The sequence below is a fragment of the Nothoprocta perdicaria genome, unplaced genomic scaffold, assembly GCF_003342845.1.
Source record: "Nothoprocta perdicaria isolate Ctin4 unplaced genomic scaffold, notPer1 scaffold_93, whole genome shotgun sequence".
Lineage (NCBI taxonomy): Eukaryota > Metazoa > Chordata > Aves > Tinamiformes > Tinamidae > Nothoprocta > Nothoprocta perdicaria.
The window spans coordinates 1,823,556-1,834,400 of NW_020456232.1; the positions used below are offsets into that span (position 1 = coordinate 1,823,556).

General features: G+C 48.0%; 1 long non-coding RNA gene across 1 annotated transcript; it reads right to left on the minus strand.

Moving 5' to 3' along the window:
* Window positions 1–4,696: 4,696 nt before the first annotated feature.
* On the minus strand, window positions 4,697–5,136 carry LOC112958948. Its single transcript, XR_003251534.1, has 3 exons — window positions 5,035–5,136; window positions 4,858–4,889; window positions 4,697–4,764 (listed from the first exon to the last, which is right to left on the minus strand). It is a non-coding gene; the product is annotated as an uncharacterized LOC112958948 (long non-coding RNA).
* Between the last annotated feature and the right edge of the window lie 5,709 nt (window positions 5,137–10,845).

Here is a 10,845-nt window from a genome sequence, read left to right on the forward strand (position 1 = left end):
GCTGGGCTGAAGGGTACGTTCTGCAGAGAGGCTCCAGCCTGCAGACAGAGCAGTGAACATACCCCAGGCAGCAGGGCTGCRTGCCAGCTGACTCAGGAGCCAGGAAACACTCCAAAATGAAGCAAAAATCCCAGGAGCCCCGTCCAGGCCCTTCCCTGCTCGCCTCTCATGCCCATTGGGTTGCTGAAAGGGTCACAGAGTGCCRGGCTGCAGGGCTATGGCCTTGGGACTGCCACGTGGGGCCTCTGCATCACACCTGGGCATGGCTGCAAAGGCAGCATGAGCATCCCAGTGCTGAAGGGCAGGTCAGAAAGACAAGCTGTGATGAGGATATTTTTACATCCAAATCAGTTTTGTGGGAAAGCGACTTGGGACGTTGCTTGGCCAAATTTCTCACCTTGTTTAGGGAAAGGTATGAAGTTTTGCTGGAGGGTGTGCCTTGTTGAGGCTGCTCCTTGAGCAGACCTATCACATGCAGAGAGGGGCAGAGGAGGTTTCTGTTAGTGCAGTTGCTCAGCACCCACCAGGCTCAAGCTCTCCTTGCCTGGCCAGAGCAGAAAGCTGAATGCAGTGCAAAAATAAAACAAGACAAGACAGCCCCACACCCAGAATTTCACATAGTGAAGTGGCACTTCTAAAACTTCCACGGGGAAAGATCTGACACTTCTTTCTATACACACAACCGTTTTCACAGAATAAGGCAAGCATAAGGAAAAACAGAGGTGGACCTTGCAGCATATATAAATTGTCCCCCTTGAGCTATTTCAAACAAGAGCCAAAGACCTCATCAGCTCATAATCCTGTGAACACCACAGAGGAACAGATCACTTCCAACAAGGTCTCAGATCACAAATTTCAGAGCCATTGATGGGCCCGCATGGAAAAGGTTGGGGTGAGAACAGAACAAAAGTTAACACTGAAGCATATCAGGTGCTGGGAGGCATCCAGTCCCACAATATTTTCTATGGACTGCTGAGAAATGGAAATTGCCCTTGGCATCAGAGTTGGGACCCTGAGCAGGGAAAAATAACAACAAAAATTCCCCCAAACAACCAAGACACAGCAGGATTCCCCCGTTAGGCTGCCAGCTCTGGCTCATTTTAATACTACTGAGCTTCTCCCTTCCCCACTGTGACCTGGAAAGGGAGGGACTCCAGTATTACCATGACATAACTAAGGTGAGTGAACTAGTGCTCCTCACTGATTTAAATGGGCTGGTGACATGAGGATACCATCAGATTTTTGCTGAAAATGCTCAGCTGCCTCTCTTGGGCTCTGCATCAGGAGCTCCTAGTCCTTCTTAGCACAGGGCCAGCACAGACCCTGTGCTCTGCACATTCCCCAAAGCTGCCCCAGCTTTCTATTCTTGTGTTGAATAAGGGAATACCTCAGGCACCCTTGAGCTGGAATAGATGTGGGCAGATGCAAAACAGCTGGAAGATCAGCCTACAGGAACATGCAGCCTTGCAGCATGTTGTAGCAGGTGAAAGCAAAAGGGATATCTGGAAAGCAGAAATAAGTTCACAGCCAGTTAGCATGGTGCTGATAGAAGCTCCACTTCAGGGCCCTCTGCCCTTGTGCCTTCCCATCCACCAAGGTTGAGGCTGGCTGGTGAGAAGCACCTGAGACTCCTCCATCCAGTCACACCAGTGAAGTAGCAGCCTCCTGTCTAGTGCAGCACCCACCAACCCACAGCAGGCAGTGTCAGAGGCAACAGCCTGTTTTCCATCTTCCTTTCACCCAGATCAACACAGCAGCCCATTGCTGTGGTCATAAGGAAGATGTAACTGGTGAGCACTGGTTGAGGGACCATTGCTTTAGCTGCAGGAAGAACAATGAAGTGGTCAAATACATCATTAATTTATTACATCCCATGTCACTTAACCTCATCCTCTTGTTTTGGAACGGGGATGGGAGATGAGCAAGAGAGCCCTGGCCTCTTGTTGCCTCTGTATGAGTGTTTTTAACATGAGCAGTTAGTCAACAAGACAGAGATGCCACAGGCCAGCTCCAAGGCTACAAAGGGAGGAGACAGCCCTGGGCCCTGACAGTGGCTGAGAAGGCAGCCAGCCCTGCTAATAAGGGCTGCAATGGGCTTAACAAGGTCCATGGCAGTGAGCATCCAGGTCTGTGCAGCCTCTTGAGAGGCTCCTCTTAAGGAGCCCTATTTCTGCCCTGTTTTTGATGGGCAAGAGCGCTACGATCTGGCTTGTGGGCGGCTGCTCAGGCCGTCACCAAGTAATAGGAGCTTTCCTGCCCAGGAAACAATCTCTAAGGAACTATTTTTAAATGATCTGATAGCAATTCATATCCTCCCTTAGACCAAAGCTGTCTACAGGCTCACAGACAGATTCCTTCTATTTAGGATTGGACCGCTATTTTCTCCAATTCTGTTTTTTCTCCCATCTTCTCCTAAGCTGCAAGAGCTCAGGGCAAGGAGCCAAGCTCAACGTTTGCTCTGCAGTGAGCTAACATACYTGGGCCCCGACCCCCAGTACACCCTGCCTGGCCAGGACCAGGCTTCCCAATAGTGAAGGTTGTCAACTACCATCACAGTCAAGTGTTCAATACGTGTGGAAAGTGGAGGAAGGCAAAGTAATAATCACACTAACAACAACAACATAGATGAAACATTAAGCTCAGCCTCTCACATTTGGTTTCATATTATTCACAGAGCTCACATGACAGCAAGGCTTGCTCATTACTCAAGAGTCCACATTGTGTATTTTTTTTTAAACAAATAAGCATGTCAAAGATATTAGCAGTTTAAAGTGGATGGGGACAGCTAGAGATTTCTGCAGRTTCCTTAAAATATTTTGAGTGATTTATTTATCAGGCTTTCAGGAAGGGAAGGGAAATACTATTCCCTGTTCAGATGCTCAGGAGTTCTTACCAGATTAGCTCCCCTCACTTCCCCATTTTCAGCAAATATCTCCATTAAGAAAAAAAATATTGCAGAATACTTAAGGCTGAGGTTGTGGTGTGGAAGAGGAAAAACTGAAATAACTCTCAGGGAGTTTCCAGGACAGCATCACTCACATTTAAGCTTTGGGGCAAAAAATAGAGAAATCATTGTTTCCAATTCAGTTATATAAAGAGGCTGACCCATAAATCCACAGAATGAGGTAGTCTTTTTGCTAGATTATGATCATGCATTAAAAAAGAAGCCTTTTTTTGCCTTAAATCATGGTGAGGAACCCTGCTCCTAACCCTGCTCCTGTTAGTAAGACACACAGCTACGTATGTGGAAGCTGAAGGAGCACGAGGGTTAAGCTTTGCGCTAAATTTTTGGCTGTTTTTCCTTAAAGCCTTCCCTTGTGCAGTGCAAACCCAGCCTCCTCTGAGCCATCTGCATCGTTCTACACATCCTCGTGAGGGAGAGGTGACATCGAGGCCCAGCAGAGACTTGCKATTCCCCTCGAGGAGCTTCCCCATCTGATGTGGTCCCCTTTTGGGCAGGGATTAAACAGACGCATCAGCGCTCCCCAAAGCCCTTGGTGACAGAAAGAAGAGGATCAGCCTGCTTATATCCTCCCTTTCCCCCAGCACACACAAACCTCTCCCCGGGGTAATTCCCAGCTCTTGGAGCGCTCCTTGGGGAGGTAAAGCAGAGAGCAGGGAAACAAAGGCGGTACAGATCCCACTGCGCTGAGCGCGGGGTGGATGGATACAGAGTAAACAACAGATGAGAACAAAAATATTTACAAGCTTAACGGAGGGAGGAGAGGGAGGCTCTGGTCAAGTGACTCTGCAGAGGGCCCAGCTGCTCGTTAGCAGAGCTGGGGGCAGCTCTGCCCCTCTCTTAGTGCCTGCTCTGTCCCACCAGTCCGTACAGGGAGCAAGAGCAAAATTTGCCAAGGAGAAAATACTATTGCTTGCACAAGGCAGTAAAATTTGCCAAGGAGAAAATACTATTGCTTGCACAAGGAGGTAAAGACTAGAGCAAAAGAAGTTACCAGGCACTCCTACCCAAGTAGGTACAGGACACTGGTTCAGACCCACAATGAACGCTTGCAGGCTTCCTAAGCAGCATAAACCAGCCTGCCTGACATCCAGGGAGAGCCAGGCAATTTAACCTGGAGCTTGGGCATGCAGCACAGAGCCTCCAACTGCGTATTGTGGCCTCCAGAAAAGAGATGAGGCCCATGTGCCCCACCAGCACTGCTGGCTTTTGAGCTCCCTGACCCCAGAACTCCGTTCRCATCTGGATCCAGGCTCCAGCTCATCCCTCAGAGATCCCTTCAGCTCAACATTAAGCTCTGCACTGAGAGAAGTGGGCAATGGCCTGATCGAGCGAGACCCAAGGGTAAGGATGGTCCCCGGGACCAAGCCTAGGCTAATGAACACACATGCTCACACACTTGGCTGGGCTGCGCATCTCTGTTGTCTTTCAGGCTAGCAGGAAAAAAAAAAATCGGTCCCACTTCATGGAAGACAACACCTCCCAAACACAGGTTCTTAATATGATGGGAGAAAACTTTAATTATTTTCTTTCTTTTTTTTTTTTTTTTTTTTAATAGGTGCCTGAGATTATTGTGAAATATTACAACTACACTGTTCCATTCCCTCCTTTACATATCTAGGTACAACCCATCTCCTTTGGCATGTTTTGTCACTCCATTTAGTATAAAAATTTGAGTATAACAGCTAGGAAGAAAAAAAAATCAACCCCACCAACCTCACTTCCATCTCCTGAGTCACTTAGCCTCAACTTGAATTTTAACTACGTGATCAGACAGCAGGACTAGCTGCTACATCAGGGTTCTGGAAGGAAAGGAAAAAGATGAGGTAAAGCAAGCATAGGAGACAGCCAAGAGGAAAACATCTTTTAAGTTCCCCTGAATTGGTGACACTTACCTGTTTGTTCTGTTTTAYGCCTCTGGGCTCCTCTGAAATAGAGGAGAGCAATTATGAAGTGACCTACTTTCCTTCTGCTCATCATATGGAAGAAATGGGGGGAAGGGGAAGAAGGGGATAGGAAGGAGGGCTGCAGAAGGATATATCAAAGGGGAGAGAGGAAAAAAAAAAACTCACAAGAGGTAGGAGGGTAAATTGTGATGACCCAGTTTAGAGGAGGAGCAGGAACTAGACCTACTAGCAGTCAACACCTTCCCACACACTCTAAGGAAAGAAAACAGCAAGAGAAACAGACTTGGTGCTCATGGCACTTTCTTGTGCTGCAAACTCATCCCTCCAGGTCAAGGCTTGCACAGGGAAAGCTCCCCAGCAGAAGAGGCTACTTCTCCCACTTGCCTTTTTAACTGTGCAAGGAAGGGCTGAGCACCAGGAGGCATCTCAGTGGGAACTGAGCAAATCAGAGCCCAGGTGTTAAAAATTGAAGTCTAAAAACTCAGCTGGTTTGTCCCTGCCAATGCCTTTCATTCAGGCAGGTAGTGGGAACTGCACTGAGACCCCAGGGAAACAGCTCATCGTTCTCCTTGTAAAAGGCCTGAGAAGTGGCATCACATGTGCTGCTGTCAGAGGAAATCTCTAATCCTGATGGCATGATCTAACACGGCAGCTATTGCCTTCATACCAGCCTGGGCCAGCATCTCCAGAAGATCTTTGTCTCTTGTGGCTCGCACCGTTTGCAATGACAAGCCGCTCTGCTGAAACGCCAGCTCTGCAGGGGAGCCCAGGAGCTGCCTGTCTTCCAGACTGAGACCAATATTTGGGAAGAGGAGGGCTGCTCCTCCTTGCTTTTTATTTTTGTCTCTGGCTTCAGGATCTGTGAAGTTTCTATTTCCTCTCTTAAATCATATTTACCCTAGTTGTTAAAAATGTGCACAACTCGAACAAAKTCAGTGGTGCTGCACCACTTCACACCAATCAGAAACATGTAGGTGGCAATTATAACAAGAAGGGAAGGAATATCCATGCCCTCGCTGCCAGGTAGATTGTTAAAAATCACCAGCCAGCTTGTTGAACTCATCAGAGCTCCATCGATTTCAAAGCCTGCAAACACAGACTGAATTGCTCTTTKAAGTTCTAAAAGTCTACTCACAGTTTTAAATAGTCCTTGTTTCCTATAAGAGAGTGCTGTAGACCCAAATACAACTACATTTTAAGTACAGTTAAACCGGCACATTATTTGGCACTCACTTAGTGGTCAAATAGAGCATCTGGGCCAAATTATGTGGGGAATTGCAAATATATTGGCATTGCACTGTTGTACTTTCATACTCACAGAAAAGTTATATGCAAAAATGAACTGGAGACTTTGGTGTTAAAGAGTGGTCCATTTTATTCAATCTGTTGGAAAACACCACTTAAATGTGCTTTAAGAGGACAAATTTGTGTATCAGTTTTACAAATTGGTTGAAGAATTGATCTAAATTCTTTTTTATTGGTGTCAATATTGGTGTCCTGTTGACAGGAGGAACAGGAGGAAGGGAAAGCCTCTTACCCTCCTTTGCTAAGCTCTAAGGCACTTGGAGCTGCAGCCCCTTTCCCTTCCTACCTTAAAGTAGAGATTATTTTTCAATAATAAAAATAATAATAAAAAACCCTTAGCTGCTGTCTCTGTCATATGCCCACAGGTGGATATGTGTAAGAACCCCCTTCCTCCACAAAATACCAAACCAATGATCCTACTCCTCCTTTCCCCTCATTCCTTMCCCTGCACACTGGCTTCGCTCACCTCTCCCTGCCTACTGAGACTCACACCGAGCCTTCTCCTCRCGTTAGTAATGTGAGCAGTTTATTATGCATCTTGGTAACACATCACTACAGATTTCATTCGGAATGTGGAGCCCTCTCATGTCGTTAGACATCTCCCCAGGCTCCGTGCTCCCGCTGTGCTCTGTTTGCAGTTCGTGGGGATTTTGCCCTTGTTTTGGCTCTGTGATAAGAGGGTGCTCCTGGTCGGCAGCTCACCCAGCTCAGCTTGGAGGACAGCGGCCTGTTTTTCATCCACTTTCCATCCCATGCTCTGTTGAGCTTAGCTCCCACTGGCAAAGCTCCTGGAGATCCCAGACCAGTCATATCTTCCAACCATGCCAAAGTACGATCTCCTGGGACTCAATTATGTTGTGGCTGTTTCTTCTTTACACTTTGCTCCAAGCCTGGCATTGCCGGAAATGACTCAGTTGTACCTTTGAGCTGCTCTCGCTGCTTCTCACACAGCCTCTCCAGGCAGCGGTTCTGGGAGCCTGCAGGAAAGGGAGTTTTGCACTAACCTGCCCTTCACATGGGAAAATGAACGAACATTATCATTAAGTCTTCTCCATCTTTTCCATTGAAYCCGTGTCACGAGTGGCTAGACAACCAACCAAGGCAGCAGGAGGTGGGGTGAGCGATGGAAGCCCAGACTAACCAAAAATTTAGCTCCAAGGTCCTGTTTAGGCAGCTGGTTGGGACTCAGGTACCAAAATARGTCCGGGGATCCAGTCTGAGGATGATCAGGATATCTCTGGGAACTTACCTCAGAGAATTGATGTTGAAATCATATTTTCAATTTCTTTCTCTGCTTTTGAGCAGAAGCCTCAGAGGAATCTAGACTTGTCTTAAACTGGAGTGCCTTATCAGACCAGTACTGAAAAAAGCTCAAAGCTTAACTGTCTATCCTGAAAATGCAGGAGAAAAAAACATGTAACTTGGGCCTAGCCATTGCCTCAAATTTAATTAGAAGTAGCCTGCAGCAAGTTGATGCAACTGCCACTGATGGTCAAAATTCAGTAGTTACATAAACATCAGTGAAGACATAAAGTAGTTAGGAACTGGGCACACAGGGCTCAGTCCTCAAGCTGCCCCATTTGCACAGGCCTTTGCAGACCAGGGTAAACCTCAGCCCCTAGGGCTGTGAAAAGGCAGAAATCAGAGAGGTTAAGAAACGCTTAGTGCCAAAGCAGGAACCTTCCCTGCTTACCACCTCCCCTCTCTTTTTTTTCCTCTCTTTCCCTTAGATCAATCAGTTTTTCTTTCCTTTCTACAAACTTCAAGTACAAATGAGCTCTATTTGGATAAACAACACACAGGTAAAACCCAGAAAGGCACGGGGAAGTGGAGGAGTTCGAGGCAATCCCYGCATTACAGCAGGCTCCAGGAGAAGCCGGGAGGCGGGAGCAGCCAGGACGTGGTGGCCGAGAAGCCTTTGGGTGTTTTGCCTGTCTAGCTGCCTTARAGCACGGCTTTGCAGCACCCCGGCGGGTGCTGTGGGGGCTGAGGGTGACGGTGCCAGCAGGCAGACAGTGCCACTGCCAGCGCGGGCAGAGCAAAGGCCGGAGCTCCCTCGCTGCCCGGGGCTGCAGCCGCTGCCTCCGCTGCCTCCGTGGGCCCCGGCCGCAGCACGAGAGCCCGCGCAGCAAAGCGCCTCTGCCGGCGCCTGGTGCACGGACCTGCCCACACCGACTAGTCATTCAGCTTGCTGAATATCTGCCTGAATAATTAGGAGGCAGCTGAATCATTCTTAGACCAAATTCCGTCTTTTTTTTTTTTTCCCTCTCCTCCCACTTCATTTTTAGGCTTCACTTCTTACAGCTCTCTGGTACGTAGTGTGAAATGAGTGTTTAAATACTATCTGATAGAGTCAATAAACTCTTTGTGATTTTTTTTGCTCTTTTTTTTTTGTGATGCTCCACGGTGGAGAATCTGCTAAAAGTGCTTAGTAGCGCTTATTGCGACAGAAATCCTAGTGCTGTGGTGCAAAAGGCTGCCCTCCTCTGCACCTCCTGGGATAGAGGCATCTGCACTCCTAAACGACAAAAAATATCTGCCTTCTCTTACTCATTTTTAAAAATAACTGCAGGAAAGATAGCTGTACGCCTGAAGCTTAATGGGTGATATTCACAATCTGTTTAATAATCCTGCCCTATTTTGTTTTATTAAAATATGTGATTTCTGCTGCAGCAGAGCTTGAAAATTAATCTTAAACCGAATCCAGCTTTCTCACTGGAAACCTACAAGCATCTCATCCTCCCCCTCCTTCCTTTTCCATCCCTTATCCTTCTTTCCTAAGTTATGCTGCATTTTACTTTGCCCTCACTGCAATTTCCTCCCAGACTTTTGATAAAAGGAGCCAAATTCATCCCTGCTGATATTCTGAAAATTCTCCTCAAAGCATTTTTGGGCTGCATCCAAAGCTAGCCAGGATTTTGCAGTGCTGGTGCCTTAATCAAAACAACAGTTTATAACTTCTCTTTCACTTCCCTTATCTACCACTAATATGAATTATTAATAAGAACTAGTATTGCTTTCTTGAAAATCATACCTCATTTCCAAACCACCTCAGTCAGACAAGCTGTCTGATCGAGATTTTCATTTTAACTTCTCATGCATACAAGGCACTTGCAAAATACAAGGCATGCACACAGGGACCCTGGATTTTAGACAACAACCGAGCCTGGGTTTTACCTTGCCATCTGCAATGCAAAACTAACTGAAGTGCTGGCTGCTATAATTCCCCACACGAGCSGTCCAGAAAAGGTTTGCTCTTCCAAACTGCCCTTTACAGCGCTAAACGTGTCGCCTATTTAGCCTGCAGAGGGCTGTTGCTGCAGACCCTTCGCCCAGGCAGGGAGCAGAGGGGATGTCTGCACTGTGTTAATCTTACGCTGTTAGTCTGTCTTCGCAGCCCTTCAACCTGACAGGTTCTCTCCTTCCCTGTGGCTTTCATGTGCACGGCTCGTTAGATACTCTAATGCAGCAGGGAGCCCCTCTTGTCTGCGAAATCCTTTGTTGTATATTTAGCAAACTTTCGGCTGCTTCCTTCCAGATCAGACTCAAGGACATGTTTTTGTGGGAGAGGGTGAGAGCTGCAAAGCACGATCTGCGATCACGTTTTTCGGTGGGGAACTACAGAGCAGGGGAGGAGGAATCACCCGCAGTTCTCTCGCTTTCCCCCTCGCTCTCCCTCCCCTTCGCCTCCTCCCTCCCCGCCGCACAACCATAACACGAGATGAACGTGCTCCAGCATCCAGCTGCAGAGCCTTCCCTCTCTCTTCCGGTTTTCCCTGCCGTGGCAAAGCGAGGGGAGGCGGGGAGCCRCTTTCGGGGAGAAATATCACTAATATGGGACCGCTGTTCTGCCTCTGCGTCCTCCGCAGATGGTTTAGCAAAGCCTGCGTGCGCAGGGCAGGTTTAGCAAAGCCTGCGCACGCAGGGCAGGACTTCAACGTGACCACAGCTCGGGTGTTGCTCCTGGGAGCAGCTCAGGCAGCGAGAAGAGGGAGGCATCTCCACTTGTCTGGAGGTCTGGATGCTTCCATAAATGAGCACACGGAGCTCGCAGAATGGAAAGGGGGCGAAATCTGRTGTTATGAAATACAGAGGCACGCTTAGATTCAATCCCCAGTCTGCATTATAATCCCCAGCAAGTAATACTTGCTTCAAAGATACGTTTTGCATGACATGAAAGGATTTCCTCCCCAGTAGAAATCATACCAGAGAGAGCTTCCTTTGCTCCAAATACTTTAATTAATGCATGATCCATAAACCCAGGCTCTTTCCTGGAACCCAGTTACTGGTTACCTCCTCAGCAGCGCTGGGCTGCTTCAGCTCTGCATGTGTCTGCACGTACATGCCCAGGATTTTGTTTGTTTTCCCTCCCTCTCGTGTTTGTTTTCTCTCTCTTTTTGAGCACGTCCCTCCACGACCAGGCACYGCACTCGTCCTTCAACACGGATTTCCACACGTTGGGCTGCTCTTATTCACGGCGGTGGCGGCGGGGAGGGGGAAAAGGGAGGGGGTGAAAAATCCGCTTAACACCCCCAGCTCCCCGACAGGATGCTCCGGGGAAGAAAAAAAAGGGGGGAAAAAGGCAGAATTCACACATAAAAATAGCAGCCCACGTAGCTTGGCCATATAAGGAGCACGGGCACTTCAGAGGGATCCCCTCCTCGGACCACC